Consider the following 21,989-nt stretch of genomic DNA (forward strand, 5'->3'; position numbering starts at 1 on the left):
GGATATCGTCTATTTAACACTGTTTCAAAGAACAGTTACTGCGAGCGAGTTTTTCTTTAAGGCAACAGAACAAAAGTTCTACCAATACCACACTCCGTTTTTTCTAAGTAATTATTAATTTTCTCTTACCATGCATCTCATTAATTCCCTTAAATATACTCCTAAATCTTTTTATCGAACAGTTTTAAAAATACGTAGTTATAGTACTTATAGATATTAGTGCACCTCTGAATATTTCACATAGCGAGTGAAATCTCAAGTAAAACGTGGATATTGTGTAACAGATAAGGTGTAGGGAAGAAGGCTTTTGCTAGGCGTGATCGTGTTTGTTGTGATATGCTTTCACATTACACTAGCCTCACTGCCCCGTCTAACCAGTTATGCAATGGCGCTACAGCTTAATGTTAAATACTATCCAAGGCGTAGCGAGAAGTATTAGACAGGTGCAAGTGACGTTTATTTATAAAAACAATCTTAAAAACGACAGAGAATTGAAGCTATAACTTTTAAATTAGTGTTCTGTACTTATCCACCTTATTTTTGTTTTATTATGACGATTCATTACGTATCCTTCAGAACGTTGTTGCAATGGTGTGTAAGGGCGTTTCGTCTCATGGATACATATCCTATATGGAATAAATATCGAGTATCATGGACGTGCAGTTGGACTTAGTGACTAGGAAACACTTATGTAAATTGCTATGAGTGTCTTATTTTATGATTTTGTGGTGAAATTGTTGAAAGAGTAATAGCAGTAGGCACATCGAATTGGTTCCTAGTTTCTACCGAGCGAGGTGGCGCAGTGGTTAGCACACTGGACTCGCATTCGGGAGGACGACGGTTCAATCCTGCGTCCGGCCATCCTGATTTAGGTTTTCCGTGGTTTCCCTAAATCGCTTCAGGCAAATGCCGGGGTGGTTCATTTGAAAGGGTACGGCAGACGTCCCTCCCTAATCCAATGAGACCGATGACCTCGCTGGTCTCTACCACCAAATCAACCCCCCCCCCCCCAACTTACCTTGTTTCTTTGATGAATGTCACCCTGGTATCCTATTTTCTCTTCCCGAAAATTCACGTGATGTGTTTTCGTAACGTATATGTTACTGTGATACATTTCGCTCTGAACGACTCTGTTATTGTCATTTCGGCTGCGCTGTACTTGACGATGTAAAATAAGCTTAAAGCTTTTCAACCAGCTTCACATGTCAGAGATCTCAGTCATAGTACAACTAACTTATGAACATGGAGAAAAGCTTCAAGATCTAACGTGATACAAACATTTCCACCTTTCAGAACTTTTAAAATCTTTTAAATACCTTTGGACTAGCATTACTTTCACAACTGTCGTGCAAAGAGAATGACAAAAAAATGGTTCAAATGGCTCTGAGCACTATGGGACTTAACATCTGAGGTCATCAGTGCCCTAGAACTTAGAACTACTTAAACCTAACTAACCTAAGGACATCACACACATCCATGCCCCAGGCAGGATTCGAACCTGCGACCGTAGCGGCCGCGCGGTTCCAGACTGTAGCGCCTAGAACCGCTCGACCACTTCGGCCGACAGAGAATGACAGAATGACACACGTTGATCAAGAAGTGGCATACACTGCTGTATTAGCGTCATGCGTCATGAGACACTATCATTTGCAGTGGTCACCTCCATGACGTCAACAGTGCTAAAGAAAAAAGGATCAAGTTGTTTGCTCCAAAATCTGTGTCTCGCCGTTGCTAATAATAATATGTCAATGATTCGTAAGGAATTGACCTCACTTCTAGCTGCGTTATTAAGAGAATTTTAATGTCTTAGTATTTTCGGTATTTAATTTAGTCTTTCGAAATATATTCTCCACAACTCTAGTTAAATGTACAGCTTATAGTTTTACACCAATGTAGAGACTAGTCTCTATACAACCAAAAATAAGTTTGACATTAAGTGGTATGAAAGAAAAGTAAAAGCAGCGTACAGTTAAATGATGGTAGGTTATAATTTATTATCCCGTCAATATCGATGTCCCTATAGATCCAACACTGACTTAATTTCGTCAAGGATCTGGAAGGAAATCGGCCGCGATTTTCTTTTAGGACTCTTTCCGGTAATCACCTGAAGTGATTTTAAAAACCACGGAAAACCTTAATTTGGAGAGCTTGGGTAGAATTCAAACTCTGTTCAAACAGAACACGAAAAGAGCTCGGTGGAGGTGGAGACGCGAAGGGGAAGGCAATCGGCCGGGCAGCATTTTCCTTAGGTAGACCTCTGTCCGGATGGCCGCTCCTTTGTCTCGGGTGCGGAGCTCGCGACTCTGGCCTCCAAGCCACTCTGGCACAATTCAGGAACTACAAGTACGCTCTTATAGAATTTTGCGTTGCCGCGGTGTAGTGAAAATGTGATTCATCGCTGTCTCGGCATCGTTCCCCGCGCCAGCATGTTGTTCTTGTTATTTGCGGCCGTCACTTCGTGTGGTTCTCCGTGGCGGTACTAAACTTCACAATGTGTAAGCTCGGCCAGATGATAGCGACGCGTATCATGCAGTGGGCTGGCAGCGCAGGCTAACAGGACTTCATCACCAGCGCTGGTTGCTTACAAATGCGTTTTTTCGTGCGCCATTTTCGGTTGTATGTTTCTTGTAAGAAGCTAGAGGGTAGAACGCGTAGCATTCGTGGTAGTTCGTACACCAATGAAACGTAACACCGAATTACTCTGCCGCACTTGACTGGTACTGGGTTAGCATTTTGTAGTACTGGTAGTTAGCGTCCAAAGCTTAAGTTATTGACTAATAGTGACCGAACCGGACAAAAAATTAGTCCGCTCCAGGAGTCATCAAGCTAATACCGTGTAACAACTAATCTAGCCTTGATGATGGCCTCAGAGTCCACAAGTTTCTCCGGGTATACAGTATGTAGCAAAATCCACTCATTGATTGATCTCGTAGAGTTACCATATTGCGAGGACGTTGGTTTCTACATTTCTTCCGCTGGTGCAAACAGTCTTTAACATTTTCTATGGGATTAAGATCGGCTTACTCGGGTGTGATAGGGAACCTTAGTGTTCGTCCAACCAAGAACTTATCTCGGTAGCCGTGTGAACACGGCTGCTGCGTTCTTGAGAATGGTTCAAATGGCTCTGAGCACTATGGGACAACATCTGAGCCGGCACCGATGGCCGAGCGGTTCTAGCAACTTCAGTCCGGAACTGCGCTGCTGCTACGGTCGCAGGTTCGAATCCTGCCTCGGGCATGGATGTGTGTGATACACTTAGGTTAGGTAGGTTTAAGTAGTTCTAAGTTCTAGGGGACTGATGACCTCAGATGTTGAGTCCCATAGTGCTCAGAGCCATTTGAACCATTTTTAACAACATCTGAGGTCATCAGTCCCCTAGAACTTAGAACTACTTAAACCTAATTAACCAAAGGACATCACACACATCCATGCCCGAGGCATGATTCGAACCTGCGACCGTAGCAGTCGCGCGGTTCCGGACTGAGCGCCTAGAACCGCGAGACCACCGCGGCCGGCGATTCCCGGCGGGGTCAGGGATTTTCTCTGCCTCGTGATGACTGGGTGTTGTGTGCTGTCCTTAGGTTAAGTTAGGTTTAAGTAGTTCTAAGTTCTAGGGGACTGATGACCATAGATATTAAGTCCCATAGTGCTCAGAGCCATTTTGCGACCGTAGCGGTCGCGCGATTCCAGACTGAAGCGCCTAGAACCGCTCGGCTACATGGGCCGGCCCTTGAGAATGTTCATGACATAGTCGTTATGAAGAAATTGAAGAAACGGCAATACTTGGTCACTGAAAATGTTGAAGTATATATCTTGGTTCACGGTCACTGTGATCAAACTGAGCGGGGCCAAATCAACCTCCGACAAAGAAGCCCAAATCGTACAGACCTTCCTCTGACCATAATTAAACCCTCTACATGCTGGTCGTTAGACGCCTCATTGGGCAGTCGGTGCATTCGATGCCTTGCATCATAGGGAAAGAGACTAAATCGTGAGTCGCCGGACCGCACTACACGCCTCCAAACAACTACTATCTGGCTTTTGCGTTGTTTGGCCAACTGAAGACTGTAGCTTCGTACACCGCTGTGAGCAACGCTCCAAAGATCCTTTCCGTGCGTTAGGCTCCGCAGTTTTGGTCGGAAACTGCTTAAGATGGACCTGCATTTATTGGCTGCAGCATTTACAACCGATTGACATTGACAAGGCAAAAGCTCGTCTTAAGTCCCTGTCGGTTACGATCTTTTTACTACCACCGTTCTTACGCCGTATTGCGTGGCAGCTAGTGGTACACCATTCCTTCTAGACACGTTGGACAGTATGGAACGGTACATCGACAAATTGGGCAATTTAATTCACGGTATGGTCATAGGCACGCCAAAACACGATACTTTCTCTCCACCATTATCTCATGTCTCAACCCATCTTAGTACGCTGATTTTATACAACCGACCGGAAAACATACACAATAAAACTGGTTCAAATGGCTCTGAGCACTATGGGACTTATCAATGGTCATCAGTCCCCTAGAACTTAGAACTACTTAAACCTAACTAACCTAAGGACATCACACAACACCCAGCCATCACGAGGCAGAGAAAATCCCTGACCCCGCCGGGAATCGAACCCGGGAACCCGGGCGTGGGAAGCGAGAACGCTACCGCACGACCACGAGATGCGGGCCATACACAATACTTCATTGTCATGACATCCGTCAGCGGTAGACGCTCACATGATCATCTGGTTCTTACATCATCTACAGTGCCTCGAAGTGACCAGTATGTTTCTTTAAAGGGTGGCTAATATTTTGTGTTGTGAGGTTAGATTCACTGAATACACAGTTAGCGGTACAAACCCAGTGGTATATAATATCGTAAGATGTTTTTATTGTTAATGATGAGGGATTAGGGTGCACCAGGTGTCAGACGATATCCTAATTCTCTCGAACAGCATCAAGCGGTCACCGAGCATAGCGGGCGACTCACCATCAACAGTATCACATTTCCGCACTCCGTGACACAGTGTGTACAAGTCTGGCACTTATCACAGGCCATGGTGCTCATGAGCAGTCAGTCACAAACTCTCTGTCCCTTGCTCACGAAATTTCAGCGATGGGGATGTGTAGCACATCTGGGAATTCGAACTGAGTACTTTCGGATTGATGGTTACAGCAACAGAGTGTGTTGGTGGGCTCATATAGCAGTAAAAGTATTGCTCCAATTACATGACTATTGAAGCGGAAATAAAAGTTCTTAAATGGGACGTTTAATGTGTCACACAATAATACTTATCCTGAGTAACCAACTTCCGTTCACCTCGTGGACATGGGGAATTGAGGTTCCCGAGATTTCGGAATGCCTGGCTCGCCCCTGCTTCCCCCGTCCCCCTCCACGAGCCTCTCCCTACCCCCCACTGTTCTTGTCCAACTAAGAAATTCCTCTGTCACTCAGGTGACTAAGACAAATGAAAAGGACACTGCTGTCAGCTTCCCCTTCCCCAGTCCGATACTGTGCTCTGTTGTCCAGGACGGGATGTTACACCCTAATCTCCCTTCTTTCTTAGGTATCTCGCAATCACAGGACTGGTATTCGGGTACCGTGATTCAAATCCCCGTTCCGCCATCCAGATACGGGTTTTCTACGGTTTCCCTACATCATTTCAGCTCGCGCTGTCCCTCTAAAAACATAAGAACGAATTATTCTCCCAAGCGGTCTAGTGCTTCGTCTCTAATGACCTGTTGCCAGCCGTACTACAAACTCTTACCTTCATGCCTCTTTTCCAATGGCTTGAAAGAAGTCATTTTCCTGCTTGAGGTTCTTTTTGATCTGAAACTAACTACCGCGCCCCCTTTCTCCCCCCCGGGCTATTCGCTGGTTGCACGAAGTATTAAGTATCTATGTCCGGACAAATGGTTCAAATGGCTCTGAGCACTGTGGGACATCACACACATCCATGCCCGAGGCAGGATTCGAACCCGCGACCGTAGCGGTCGCGCGGCTCCAGACTGAAGCGCCTAGAACCGCTCGGCCACACCGGCCGGCTATGTCTGGACACCAGGTAAGTTATCAAAAGGCGCGGCCTCTTCGTCGTTGGAAAATTTGCACGAAATATCTATAAACCTTCCTCGTAAATCAGTCTATTAGCGAAAAGCATATCAAAATGCCTACAGTAGTTCGGAGATTAGACTGTACATACTGACAGTAAGACGCGGCTGAGGACTAATTTCTATAATATTTATTAATCAATTCATTTCACTTTCAATTAGCTAATTTCGCTCACTTGGGTATTATCAAGCGACATCACTTAAAGTTACGTTGTAGGTTTACTCACATCTTTGCGGAAAGAACAACATTTTATGCGATTCCTACTAATAATGGAATGCAACTATAGTAGGTGCGGGCACAACGATCACAGATATAAAATTCTATCTGTATTACGAAAAATGTGCAACCCATGTGCGGGATGAGTCACCATACCTGCACACACAACACATTACAGATCAGTGTATCTGTTTTATGTTGACGTGTTTGTATGCTTGTACGGTGACTAAACCAGCACATGGCTCCACTTCTTCCGATCTAAATTTGGAACTTCATGTCTGTGATTCTTGTGCCCGTTCCTACTACAGTCGTGCAGCATTCTCAATAGAGATGTCCGACACTGCTGAATGCACGCGTACAATGAGCTTCTTATGTGATATCGCTTTTACTGAAAGTACTTCTGACAGGAATAAAATAAGCAAAACCTCCATATTTTAGCCGAGAATAACGCCAGCGAAACTAGTTAAGTGCACACTGACAAGTTTCTTCTCGTCAGCCTGGCCTCACTGTTAAGTGCAATACGCCTAAATGACCGCCAACAGCCAGGATATCAGAGATGTCATCCTCCCGCGTCTGCCAAGTTATTGTGATATGAGAGTAATAAAACCTACAATTCAGTCTGTCTCCTGCACGAACACAAGAACAGGTTCAGGAGCAGTGGGCAGCGGGCATGCTAATGAATTAACGGCAGCTAAACTTAGTAACTCCACGCCATTTAATTTTTTCAAGTAGCTTCCGTCGAGCTACCCACTGAGAGAAGCTTGCACAAACTGTTGTATCGTTGCATCTGAAACTGTTCTGTAAAGATTTCCCCTTTCTATTAAACCACCTGCTCACACATACAGCATGTGCAGATCGTGTCCTCGAGAATGCTATCTGACAAAGCTGTTTCTGAGTTCCAAACGCGGGAAACATATTGTCACGAAAACGACTTGTTAGTGACCAAAGTAATCGCTTCATCCAACGTTTCCTACACACATAACAATTCTTCATTCAAAGACTATACACGGCAGTTTGGTTGGATCAGGAACGTAGTTCTTGAATTTCCGTCTGTGGGAGCAGTTATTATTGTGAAGCCGCGTAGGGCAATGGTAGTCAGGTATGAAGTTTTCTCGAACCGTCTGGTATTAAGAGCACATTGATCGCGATGTGGTCCAGTCAAGTTATCCTCAGAAACGAGTACGATACATGACACTATAATAAAACTCAGATTTACATGCATGAATGCAAAAAGAAGTATAGCTATCAAACTAAAGGTTATCTCTGATAATACAAGAAACGTCCGCCTCCGAAGTTTGCTTCAAATGGCTCTAAGCACTATGGGACTGAATATCTGAGGTCATCAGTCCCCTAGAACCTAGAACTACTTAAACCTAGCTAACCTAAGTACACCACACACATCCATGCCCGAGGCAGGACTCGAACCTGCGACCGTAGCAGTCGCGCGGTTCCAGACCGAATCTCCAGAGTTTATTACTAAGTAATAGGGACTGCGGATGTTGCTTCAGCCACCAATCTAAGCCGATAAACGGCTCCATGCACAACGAAAGTGGGAAGGTGCAAATTTAGGCGACAGTGTCAAAAGCATTTTTTTTATGGGCCAGGAACTTCAACTGATCACCATAGTAACCGAGTGAGCCCCTAGAATGTTGACGCACTGCCGTTTGTAGTAATGTTTCAGACGAGATGGGGCAGCTCTCATCAGGTGTCGACGCCTTATCACGAAGCACACTCGGTTCTCGCTGTGGCAACAAGCTCTAATGTAAATGACAGATGGCGTTTTCCTGCAAACAACCGTACCACGTAGCCTTTTCGAGCCGGTGACATCGTCATTTACGCTTATATTGGCACAGGAGCACCGTGATCGGCCCACGGAATAGAGTAAACATGTGGTCTGCATGAATTGTATTTCCAGCCACATCTAATCCATGACCACTGTCTACCTGCATTCGCTTAGGTTTCAAAACGCATGGATTACTCATACAGCAGAGATGACTTACGGCGATATGAAAAACGAAGAGAGGGGCAATAAAAAAAGTAAAGATGAAAGTTCAGGCTATAACTTCCTGTCGACATCGACGTCATTAGAGACGGTGCAAAAGCTCGGTATCTTTCACTGATGGGGAAGAAAATCGGCCGTGTCCTTTAGAGGACTTCATCCCACCATTTGCCTGGAACAATGAATGGAATTAAGGAAAGCCTAAATCTCGATGTCCCAATACGGAAGCGAACCGTCGTCGTTCCGAATGCGAGTCCGGTGTGCTAACCACTGCGCCATCGCACTTGATACGGGCAAGAAGAGACGTTTTTTTTAACAGATAAGTGTCGGTTGGTCCAAGACGTAATGACTTGACGAGAGGCGGAGTAAAATAGCAATACTTCGTCAATAAACAGTCTATCTCAATTGGCTCGTTTCTGAACCATTGGAAATACACTACTGGCTATTAAAATTGCTACACCAAGAAGAAATGCAGATTCATTGGACAAATATATTATACTAGAACTGACATGAGATTACATTTTCACGCAATTTGGGTGCATAGATCCTGAGAAATCAGTACCCAGAACAACCACCTCTGGCCGTAATAACGGCCTTGATACGCCTGGGCATTGAGTCAAACAGAGCTTGGATGGCGTGTACAGGTACAGCTGCCCATGCAGCTTCAACACGATACGACACTTCATCAAGAGTAGTGACTGGCGTATTGTGACGTGCCAATTGCTCGGCCACCATTGACCAGACGTTTTCAATTGGTGAGAGATCTGGAGAATGTGCTGGCCAGGGCAGCAGTCGAACATTTTCTGTATCCAGAAAGGCCCGTGCAGGACCTGCAACATACCGTCGTGCATTATCCTGCTGAAATGTAGGGTTTCACAGGGTTCGAATTAAGGATAGAGCCACGGGTCGTAACACATCTGAAATGTAATGTCCACTGTTCAAAGTGCCGTCAATGCGAACAAGAGGTGACCGAGACGTGTAACCAATGGCACCCCATACCATCACGCCGGGTGATACGCCAGTATGGCGATGACGAATACACGCTTCCAATGTGCGTTCACCGCGATGTCGCCAAACACGGATGTGACCATCATGATGCTGTAAACAGAACCTGGATTCATCCGGAAGAATGACGTTTTGCCATTCGTGCACCCAAGTTCGTCGTTGAGTACACCATCGCAGGCGCTCCTGTCTGTGATGCAGCGTCAAGGGAAACCGCAGCCACGGTCTCCGAGCTGATAGTCCATCCTGCTGCAAACGTCGTCGAACTGTTCGTGCAGATGGTTGTTGTCTTGCAAACGTCCCCATCTGTTGACTCAGGGATCGAGACGTGACTGCACGATCCGTTACAGCCATGCGGATAAGATGCCTGTACTCTCGACTGCTAGTGATTGGAGGCCGTTGGGATCCAGCACGGCGTTCCATATTACCCTCTTCAACCCACCGATTCCATATTCTGCCAACAGTCATTGGATCTCGATCAACGCGAGCAGCAATGTCGCGATACGATAAACCGCAATCGCGATAGGCTACAATCCGACCTTTATCAAAGTCGGAAACGTGATGGTAAGCATTTCTTCTCCTTACGAGGCATCACAACAACGTTTCACGAGGCAACGCCGGTCAACTGCTGCTTGTGTATGAGAAATCGGTTGGAAACTTTCCTCGTGTCAGCACGTTGTAGGTGTCGCCACCGGCGCCAACCTTGTGTGAATGCAACGAAAAGCTAATCATTTGCATATCACAGCAACTTCTTCCTGTCGGTTAAATTTCGCGTCTGTAGCACGTCATCTTCGTGGTGTAGCAATTTTAATGGCCAGTAGTGTATAAGAAAATGAAGATTTTGCTGGACTGAAAGTTAAAAATACATAAAACTTTTCTTCCAACTATGAAATGTTTAGTGTCATGTCGAGCTATAGAAGATGTCGAAGACGAGTCGGGTGGGTTGAACCTACCGATGGAGGAGATCAACTTTAACCTGTGCCAAATGATGTTGTCGCGTTGACGCCCTAAGTGTCCACAAACAAAGATGCAACAGAACACTGAGAATTATTATTTTGCTCTGTATTGTCTTTTGGTCGGTCCGGTCACGAAAACTGGCAGCAGTCGGGAGAGCGGTGTGTCGACTACATACCCCTCCATATCCGCATGCAGTGACGCCTAATAATCTGCTGAGGATTACACGGCGGCCGGTCGGTACGGTTGGGCTTTCCGAGGCCTGTTTGGACGAAGTATTGTCTTTTGGAACGTACGTTATGATGAGTGGCTGATCTTTATTGTAGCCAGAGGTGTTTTTTGGACTGCAATCTGAATAGCTATCAGTTAGCGAAGCTAACAAATGTGATATCAGGAGAGTAACTAAAATTCTTACTGTAGGACGTATTTTGCGCGTATCCCATTTCTCTCGATGGTCTATGACCGCTATTTTTACGACATTATGGGTCAAAGAATATCGCGGTATCGGCAGTTTCAATGTTTCCGAGAAAATCAAAATGTCGCCCAAGGAAAGAAAGTTCTTGTTGTCTTGGCTCCGGGTAATGGTGTGCAGATTCATTAGTTACCTCCACAGATCTAAGAAGTACGGCATGCCACCGAAACTCACTCGGAGGGCAGAGAACAACTCGTGGTACAATAGAAAGGCTAGCGAGCATTGTATTTAATACACACGTGGCGCCGCCGCAGGTATCTGTGGAGGTAGCCTGCGAGTACAAAGAGTTCACATGCTAAACAGTACGTGAGAGGAGAGGAGAGCCAGGCTAACAGACAGAAATAGAGGAGCAAGACTGCCAAGGTCAGCGCGCCCGAAGGCCTCGCGCGTCGCGCCGGCTCGCCGCCCGCCGCCCGCCGCGGCTTTCCTACCACCGCCAGCCATCGCCCAACAAACGTATTTATGCTTCCATGTTCCGGCCGCGCCCACTCTGCAACACCACTTCGGGACCTACCGACCACACTGGCGGAAAGGAGTCAAGTTTTAGATTTACGCCCCGTCAATGTCGAGGTCACTGTGCGATAGAACGAGTATGTATGGAATTACGTGTCCGGTCTCTCCTGTGCTGTCTCACTTCTTCTTTGGCAATACAGCCCTTGATGAGCTTGGCCTCAACATTCTGCCTCCATATATCTCTGCTCTCAAATTTTCTACCGAGTAAGATGGCGCAGTGGTTAACACCCTGAACTCTCATTTGGGAGAACGACGGTTCAAACCCGCGTCCGACCATCCTGATTAACGTTTATCGTGATTTTCCTAAATCTTTTAAGGCAAATGTCGGGATGGCTCCTCCGAAAGGCCGCGGCCGACTTCCTTTCCGGGCTTCAGTAATCCGAGCTTGTGGTCCGCCCCTAATGACCCCGTTGTCGACAGGACGATAAACGCTAATCTCCTCCTCCTGCTCTCTGCTTTTCTCTTGCATCCTTGGATCTCCATGTTGGTAAGGCCAGCCGACACCTGGGTCGACCATCTAGCTCTTGGTCGTCCTTCCTTCTGGAGAAATATGATCTGTCTTTCATTATTCGTTTGCGCATCCTGTCATCTGCCATCCTCCTCATATGTCCAAAATAGCGCATTCTGTAAGATTTAATAAATTTCACTATATCTTCCCCTTGTATCAGCTTTTATATCTCATGGTTGTAACTTACTCTTCAGCCCTCTGCCTCTCTCATAGGCCCAGAAATTTTTCGCAGAATTTTTCTTTCACATGCCCTTAGGCTGTTTATATTCACTTCTGTCATTGTCCACATTTCTATGTCATATGAAATAACTGGGTGTACAAAAGAATAGTGTGACCGAGCGAGGTGGCGCAGTGGTTAGACACTGAACTCGCATTCGGGAGGACGACGGTTCAATCGCGCGTCCGGCCATCCTGATTTAGGTTTTCAGTGATATCCCTAAATCGCTCCAGGCAAATGCCGGGATGGTTCCTTTGAAAGGGCACGGCCGTCTTCCTTCCCCGTCCTTCCCTAATCCGATAAGAACGGTGACCTCGCTGTCTGGTCTCCTTCCCCAAAGAACCCCAATATAGGTAATTCTTAAATACGTTTAATTTCTCACACTAGGCTCTGTTTCCTGCTTCTATCCTTTCTGTAATAAATTGTCTCATATTATTATCGCTGGATAAGAGGAGCATTTGAGATGTGGTGCTAAAGATGAACGTTGAAAAGAAGGTGGACTGATGAGGTAGGACTGATAAGGTAAGGAATTAGGAGGATCTCCGCAGAATCGACGAAGAAAGGAAAATACGGAAAACTCTGACAAGAAGAATAGACAGAATCGCAGAACATCTGTTCAGACATCAGGGGTTAACTTTCATGGTACTAGAAGCAACCGTAGAGGCTAAAAACTGTAGAGGAAGACCGAGATTGGATTACGTCCAGCAAATAATTGAAGACGTAGGTGGCAATTGCTACTCTGAGAAGAATTCGTGGCGGACAGCATGAAAACAGTCATAAGACTGATGACTGGAAGAAATAAGTCACTTAGATAATGAAAGCTGCTGATAGCTTTAAACATTTATTAGAGTCTTTCAGGTCATGTGATGTTCTCCTGGCCTTAGAATTCCAGGTTGCCTTGTATTTTGTCTCGTTTTCGCTTGCAGTAAGGCCCAGTTTTTGCTCCTTCTCCTCCCATTCTTTCGTACATTTACATCTCTTGTCACAGTTGCAATATACGTTTCACTCCGTCTCTGAAGTTAATGCTCGTGGTTATTTTGTTGTTCACCTTAACTTTTGCCTATACGACCACTGTTAACTTAACGAAACTTCGTAACTTGTCACAGATGCCTAATTCTTTTAGTGCTTTATACAATGCTGGCCTTTTAGCACTCTCAAAAGCTTCTTTAAAATCAAAAATAACAACTGGTGATCTATATCATATTCACAGAATTTTTCTATTATCTGTCTACTAGAAAAATAACTGGCAGAAATGTATCTATTTGGTCGGAAACCACATCGGTATTCTCCGAGGATATTTTCAGTGCCCTTTTTTATCCATTCATTTAGCACACTTGAAAATATCTAGTAGGCTGTATTCAATAAATTTATGTCTCTATAATTTCAGCAAGTTAACTTTTCTCCTTTCTTTTGTGTACTACGTATCATTTCAGTTTCCCAATCATCAGGCACGCTTTTATTTTGCCAAATGTTGTTTATTAGTGCATGTATTTCATGTATTAGAGGTTGACCACCAAATTTTATAAGTTCTGATACTCTACCTACTTCATCAGGCGCACTGTTATTTGTCAATTGCTATATCACCGACTTCACCTGTCGCATTGTTGGTCTTTTTGCTTCTTTTCTTCTCTTGCCTCTGTATTCACCTTCTGTTCTTTTAGATCTCTTGATGCCAGGTTTGAGTCGGTATTCAGTATTGAGAATATCCTCAAAATAGTCTGCCCATCTCTGAAACATATTTTTTCGTCTCTGATTATCGTACCATTTCTATTTTTACGTGAATTTTGTGGTTTTGGAAAATTTTCCTCGTCTTCTCTGTTCCGTGATAGAATTTCCTCGTTTCATTCTACTTCTTGAGTTCTGTCTCTTGTAATTTTGCTTTTAGCCGTTCCTTTTTCTTTTTCTTATAAATCGTATGCTCAGACTAAATAAGCAACAAATAAATCAATATATATTAAACCTTAAATGTTCATACACCTCCATATATCTTCTTGTCTCTCTGTATAGCATTCTCAGTCTGCTGGATTTTTGTGTGCTATTGCTAGTGTACGTTCGTCATCAAACAATTCATTTATTTCCTTTCCTCTTGTCCCAGTTGCTTCTCTGCTATCTCTTTCACGCTTTCTGTATCCTGTTCCACCTATCTTGATTTCATATTGTTTCCTCGCCTGTTGTAAGGACGTCTTTAATTTTTATTTGATGTGTTTTTAAAGTTTACTGTTCATTCACTTTTAGTATATTCCAGTTTTCTTTTTTTCCATTCCAGTTTTATGTATTACAGATAAGTTCATTCTCGCTACAACTTTTAAGCCATAGTGGTATAAATCACTGTTTGGACCCTTGCACCTCCGTAAATCAATAACTGAAGAGGCATATTGTTTTTTTACGAACACGTGGTCTGTTTGGTTAACTGTTTGACTTACATGTCCAGAAATGTATTATTTCGTTTGGAGGAAAAGTACTTTTGTTGAGTAAATTATTTCTAGCAGCAAACATAGCATAGTTCCGCTATCATTACTTTTCCTATGTAAAATGTATCTCCCTTATACTCTTCCACATTCATTGAGCCCAGTCTGTATAGTTAAGTGTCCAAAACTGGCATCAGTGCTATCATTGCACTTTATTACATGTTCTTTCAAGATATTCATAAAACTGTTTACTTTATTCCTTCTTATGCTTCCTTTGTTGACGCATATGCTGTTGCTTTCGTTGTATTCCTGAATTTCTCTTTTATTCTCTCTCTAATGAGTCTTTCGGTTATAGCTTCAAAGTTCAAAAGACTTCTTCTAGTCCCTTTTTTTTATTGAAAATCCTGTTCTAAATTGAGCTGCTCTTCTTTCTGTCCACTATACAGCAGAGAATATTTTGGTATATCTATCTGTCGTTGCCCTTGCCATCTCACTTCTTGCAGTGTCACTATATTGTACTTAAACAACATGACCTCTTCAAATATTTTTCCCATTTTTCAGGTTTCAACATTGTTCGTATGTTCTCAGTTACTATTGCCAACTATTTAGTTCCTTTCCTCCGCCCATGTGTAATGCATGTCCCATACAGTAACCGAGGCTCTTATTGTGGTTAAATAATATGACGTTTTTACAATTTGGGTTTATTGACCCCACGACCAATTCCCATCCTAGAGGACTGGATTTTTATTAGGGTTTATTCCTCTTGGACGCCTTTTGAGCCCTCCTGCCCTGTGACTCTGCAGTTTTGTATTGTCTTGGCATGTCCTGTGAGTTCCACTGTCCATCAGAGTGGTTAAGTAATCGAAGCAAGGTAACCAAAAATTTTGACTGGTGGTGGTCTGCGAAAAAAATTGATCATGAATATTATTAAACAGTCACGATCGAACAACATCCAGTACGGCTTCATACTGGCACTTTCCTTTGTTGATTTAATGAATCTCTGAAATACTAATCGGGGGCTACGAATCCCGTTCCTCTCCAGTACAAGGAAAGTGTCCTAACGTCAATGTATCTCTCTTTAGCCGATTCGGACATCTGGAGGCCTATTTTTAAATTTGTAGTGACGTTTTACTTACGCTAATATCTCGTTAATCATGATATAACAATCAAGTTTATCAACTGAAGACACAAAGTCTGAAAATGAGTCCGTGATCATATTGTGACACTTCATTTTGCATGTCCGTCTTGATCACACAAGCTTTTACACTTCACTACTACCGGTTTCGGCTACTGCCATCTTCAAATCGTAAAATGTTCTGATTTAGGTATCAACGTCAAATTATACTTGTAGGTACATAGTAAGTGCTCAAAAATAATGTGTCAAAGCGTTACTCGCACCTAAAATAAGTTCAGTACGTATATGGAGTACATTGTATTTTAAAGGAGTAGAACGTAGTCAAGCAAACTGACCGTAGGAAATCAAGAAGGGGGTCAAATTAAACGAGCGTAGGAAATGAAAACTTATTGACATCTTCAGAACATACCTTTCACGCCCCAAAAAAAGGTCGACATTTTTCTTGCGTGGAGTGCTGACATCGGGTTATTTTGTGACGTGACGCGGTTCGCAGACAGATTTGTGACTAGTTCAGTGACCGCGCTGTTTTTCCGTGACAGCTGTGAAGTAGACGGACACATCGAGTGTAGTCCTCAGGAGACTGCCCGTCGTGCCTAACTGACTATTTCCGTTGTTTACAAGTACGCGCGGGGTGGTAATGCGCCGGCCGTGTTCCCCGACAAGCGATTTGCATTCGCGCCCTCTACCAGCCGCTGTCGCTTAAGGTCGAGCTCTGGCGTTTTTTGCCGTCGGCTGTTAAAATTCGAACGGGACAAAAGAGGCCCTAAAGGTTAGGTCACTGGTTTTGCGGCTGGCATCTTCCCAGCTCCGCAACCTACTTCTGCGTCTTGCGAGTGCTTCTCTCGTTCTCTCCGACAGAATCAGGCACCAGATTTATTTACCATCGACACTGTGCATTCTTTGTTTACACACATATTTTTGTCTGAGATATATTATACGTGAAATAAAGTAAAAATAGAGCTATTCCCCTGTTTCCAGTCAAGTTTTCCTTGGCTGTACGATAACCATGCCAATATTTCCTACTGGGATCTCGTACGCTCCGTATCCACCTAGCTGAAAAATGGTTCAAATGGCTCCGAGCACTATGCGACTTAACTTCTGAGGTCATCAGTCGCCTAGAACTTAGAACTAATTAAATCTAACTAACCTAAGGACATCACACACATCCATGCCCGAGGCAGGATTCGAACCTGCGACCGTAGCGCTCGCTCGGTTCCAGACTGCAGCACCTAGAACCGCACGGCCACTCCGGGCGGCACCTAGCTGAAAATAGTAGAGCTCACTAATGTGGCGGTTCTCAAACAACCCATCCTGGCCACTTGGCCAGCAATAGAATGGTTAGGAGCGAGCAAACAAACCTCTGTTTTCGACGCTTGGTCACTATATTGTCATAACATTGCACTCAGACTATCGTAAGTTTCTTGTCTGTAAATAGTGATTTTTTACCTCCGAAGCATTTATTTCGAAAATAGACCACCATCGCATCTGTGTAGTAGATGTACCAGTAACGCTTCACTTTCCCATAGTGCAGTCATCCCCACAGCAGGGTAAATTAATTCATTGCAGTGAAAGAAGCCATCTTGCGATTCAGTACCTCTGCTTGTTCATTTCAGACTTTAACCACATTTGCGACTAGATACAGGATCTATCGGTAGATAGAGCTATCCCCAGATACACATGTCACTTCCGGCATACCCATGAACTTTGGTAGTATCTCTAGTGTTCGTGTTATTAATTAGTATAATTTGCTATACCTGACTAGTGATAGATGAAGCCTTCACTTACACGGTCGAGTCACATTCCTGTGACCACTTGTCAAAGGCCTGAATAGCCAGCTGTTCCAGCGCAGACATGCAGGAATGGTGTCAGTGAAGTTCTGGTAGCTACCGACAAGGATGCAGAGTCGAGACTCTCGACTGGGTTTCAGTACGTGGAGTCTGGTGGCCAGGGGAGTACGGTAAACTCACCCTGGTGCTCTTAGAACTACGCACATCCACTGCGAGTTGGGTGACACGTTGCATTGTCCTGCAGGTGGATACCATCGCGGCCGGCCGGCTTGGCCGAGCGGTTCTAGGCGCTTCAGTCTAGAACCGCACGACCGCCACGGTTGCAGGTTCGAATTCTACCTCGGGCATGGATGTGTGTGATGTCCTAAGGTTAGTTAGGTTTAAGTAGTTCTAAGTCTAGGGGACTGATGACCTCAGATGTTAAGTCCCATAGTGCTAAGAGCCATTTGAACCATTTGATACCATTGCGTCGAGGAAAAACAAACTGCATGTAGGGTGGGAAATGGTCTCCAAGAATAGATCCATACTTGTGTTGGCCCATTGTGCCGTCCAGAATGACGAGATCACCAGAGAATGCCATCAAAAGATTGCCCACATCAAATCGTTCCCTCCTCCGGTCTGGTCCGTAGGTCGTGGTCTCACGGTCGCGTTCTCGCTTCCCGAGCACGGGGTCCCGGGTTCGATTCCCGGCAGGGTCAGGGATTTTCACCTGCCTCGAGATGACTGGGTGTTTGTGTTGTCCTCATCATTTCATCATCATTCATGTAAGTGGCGAGATTGGACTGAGCAAGGTTGGGACTTTGTACGGGCGCTGATAACCGCGCAGTTGAGCGCCCCAAAAACCAAACATCATATCCTCCGGCCCGGACCCTTTCGACGATTGTTGCACGACCATAGACACCAATGGCCCTCAATACGAAGGAGCATAAAACGCGATTCATCTGGAAATGCCACCTGTCGCTAGTCAGTGAACCTCTAGTTGCGATACTGGTGTGCAAATTCCAGCCTTCGTCGCCAGTAAGCAGCAGTCAGCATGGGTGTACGAACCGGGCGTCTGCTGTGGATACCCGGACAAGCAATGCTTGCTGAACGGTCGTTGAGGAGATACTGTTGGTAGCCTCTCGGTTCATCTGGGTGGTCAGCTGCACGTCTGTTCGCCCGTACACATCTCCGCCGCCGTCGTGCACCCTGCGGTACACCACAGCTGCTCGGCGCCGGTTTTAGATAGCGCCATTTTGCCATGCACGGTTCACGTTAGCCACTGTTGGGCACCAACTTAGCCGATTCGGAAATTCATCCACCTTTGGCCCGAAATCCAGCGATCATCCCCTTTTGGACGCCAGACAAATCGCTCCGTTTCCTCATTACGACAGCGACTGTACTGTTTCCACGTACCACGACACGCTTTATATACTCTCGACTGCTAGTATTACCACGTGCCGTCTGTGAGTGGTTGTTGTACGATCATGTCGAACATAGGTGGTGGTCACATTAATGTCACTGAACCACGTATAAAGAAGCGATGATCGATAAATATTGCAGTAACATACACTTAAATTTTGGGAATATAACAGTTTACTGCAACTAGCTCTTAGTTTGGAGAAGTATAAAGCTATGCATTTGAAGAAACCTAAAACGTAGTTGACTTTTAATATGCAGTTAAGAATTTACCTGGAGACAGTATGTTACACAAAGATCAGTCTGCATTAATCGTCCACCTACGCACCCTATTGCATCTCGCTGTGAATACTGACCGAAGGGTGCTGGTTATCAACAGGTCATCTTTCCTGACTCATTGATCCATTATTGGTTGCACCAGAGCGAGGTAGTCCTGTGGATGAACGAGCTGCCAAATACCCGTCTGTCCATTCGGTTTTACGTTTTCCATGCTTTCCCTAGATCAGTTCAGACGAACTTTGGGATCTCTTCTGTAAAAAAGACTCGACGTTCCTCCCAGCCTTCGTATATCCAAGCAAGTGCTGTCTCGTAGTGCACGGGGCGCTACATCGTACATTCATTCCCTTTCTCTCCGACTCCATGATGTGCATACTGTCCAGGACTCAGTATCGCATTTCGGATGACTTTCGGGGCTCTAACTAAAACTTAAGCTCAATATCTCGCTGCTGAGCGACATACTACGGGTGTAGTATTATTGTAGTTTCGTAATGGTTTCGTATCCCAACATGATAAAGTGAGACTCCCTGTCGTTCTGATTGTAGAAATGTCTTCCGAGGGTTGAGGATACATCCTCTTTCTTGGCCTTCTAGTTCATGAGATGTGTCACCGATGGGAGGTATCTGTCCAGTCAGAGTGTGAGAAGTTTGATTGCTGATCTCCCAACAACATGGGCCCGCAGTCTACATAAACATAAATACTGTGCAAGTTACTGCAAATTACATGGCACAGCGTTCTTGGTATTTCCTGTTCACTTGGCAAATGTAGTGTGACACATGAGAGAGTATGCTCCCGCGCCAGTATCAAAACTGTACCCGTGCGGTCTGAGGCCCCTTGCCACGGATCGCGCGGCTGGGCCCGTAGGAAAAAAATGTTGAAATGGCTCTGAGCACTATGGGGCTTAACATCTGTCAGTCCCCTAGAACTTAGAACTAGTTAAACCTAACTAAACTAAGGACATCACACCCATCCATGCCCGAGGCAGGATTCGAACCTGCGACCGTAGCGGTCACGCGGTTCCAGACTGAAGCGCCTAGAACCGCAGGGCCACAACGGCCGGCGGGCCCGTAGGAGGTTCGAGTTCTCCATAGGGCATGGGTGTGTGTGTTGTCCTTATTGTGTTTCAATTGCATTAAATAGTGTGTAGGCCTAGGGAGCGATGACCTCAGCAGTTTGGTCCCATAGGAACTTATCACAAATTTCCAATTTCTTAAAATTTTTTTCCATATTAAACTATCTGCGTTATTCCGTTCTTGTGGCGATTCTGCGAGCTATTCTATGGATGTTGTGGTATCATTTCACGATCTCTCGAGTACCGGTTCGCTTTTTTACAACAGTGTTTTGTGAAAAATATCCTCGTCGTTAGAAGGATCCCGACTTCTAAACTCAATCAGGCCCACAGTTTCAATACGCCAGGAAGTTTCATCCTCGTCTTTGTTCTAAAGATTCATATCCAAGATGCCTGAGAAAACCATAATACTTTCGTACTGACAGAAATGGGCGCTTACAATTTTAGCATCTCGCGTACCAACTTCATCTATCTCCATTTCCTGCTATATCTGTAAATATCCCAGTCGCAGAAGACGTACATGAATAAATCTCGTTTGCGCAGCTGCATAACTTTTTCTTTCAGCATTCTGTCAGTGAACCGAAGTCTTCCAGCTATCCTCCCACTACTGTTACCGTGTGATTGTTCCACTTCGTAACGCATCGCGTGCAGTTTGGGCAATTCCTGTCCCAAGAAGAGATTCAGACAATAGTACACTGAATTCAAGCTCTTACTACCGCACCCTGTACTGAATTACTAGTTTTTTTTTTTTAGCAGGAAGTATTCCTTATTAGTCACAAATGGTCCACATAATAAATTGTATCTCTCTAGCTTCATCGCGCAACGATGATACGCTTTTCTTTCCATAGAATAGAGACGCGTATCACACTATAATAAAATACCGGGTGTGTGTGTTCCCGTTTGTGTACATGTGAGAGGGGAGGAGGGATTGGAAGGTAAATATCTAATAACTCACTCGGCAAACAAGTTTTTCGTGCACCCAGACGTCCTGTTTGTCTCAAGTACGCTCGGTGGCTAGACTCTAGTTCATACTCGGGAAAAATCGGTTTAAAAACATAAGAATAGAATATATACTTACATGGATATGGGACTCAACTGCTGTGGTCATTAGTCCCCTAGAACTTAGAACTACTTAAACCTAACTAACCTAAGGACATCACACACATCCATGCCCGAGGCAGGATTCGAACCTGCGACCGTAGCAGTCGCACGGTTCCGGACTGCGCGCCTAGAACCGCGAGACCACCGCGGCCGGCTCTGATGGCAGAAGAATAGGGCTGCGTTCTGTGGGTCAAATTTCATCCGAGGTGTGTAATGGACGATGACGCTTCCTCGTTTTTACGCCACCCTGGGAAGGTGGGGGCCGTGTTCTCCGCCAGCGACCGGAGGCCCGGAGTCCCGACTCGCGGGTGCTAACCTCCCCTCCGCTGCGCGTCCACTTGACCGCAGCAGCCCGGGTTTTTTGGCGAGCCGCGTGAGAAGTGTGGGTCCGGCCCTCCTAAAAATACTGCGAGGCGCGGCGAGGCGCAACACAGCGGCCAGTGGCGCAGGTCAGGCTTGCCGTCTAGTCTGCTAACGAGGAGCCGGCGGTCAAAATAAGCCGGCCCGCGAAAAATAAAATGCCGGGTTGAACGGCCGCCGACCTTCCGCGACAGGAATAGAGGCCGGCTTTCACTCTCTCCTCTGCCCCTTCTGCCTGTTTCTCACATTTTCTCAGACGAGCCTTCTTTCCTTCTCTCCGCCTCCCGTTGCGTCTGCGCGATCTCACCACCACATTTCCCTTCCGCTGAAACGCCTGGCGTTCTGGCTACCACCTCCACGTGGTCCTGGACCAGCCGCAACGACTGACAACCGTAGGCTCCTGTCGGCGGAGCCGTCCGCCTCTTCGTTTCTATTTACATTTGACGCTGCGCCGCAGCCCTTAAAAGGGTGTC

The 21,989-nt window shown here is 45.3% G+C and overlaps 1 protein-coding gene across 1 annotated transcript in view; it reads left to right on the plus strand.

Annotated features, from left to right (window-relative positions):
* LOC126469711 (uncharacterized) overlaps window positions 1-21,989 on the plus strand; it is a 555,905-nt gene that overhangs the window by 301,508 nt on the left and 232,408 nt on the right. The window lies entirely within an intron of this gene.

This window comes from Schistocerca serialis, chromosome 3 (genome assembly GCF_023864345.2).
Source record: "Schistocerca serialis cubense isolate TAMUIC-IGC-003099 chromosome 3, iqSchSeri2.2, whole genome shotgun sequence".
NCBI classification, from domain to species: domain Eukaryota; kingdom Metazoa; phylum Arthropoda; class Insecta; order Orthoptera; family Acrididae; genus Schistocerca; species Schistocerca serialis.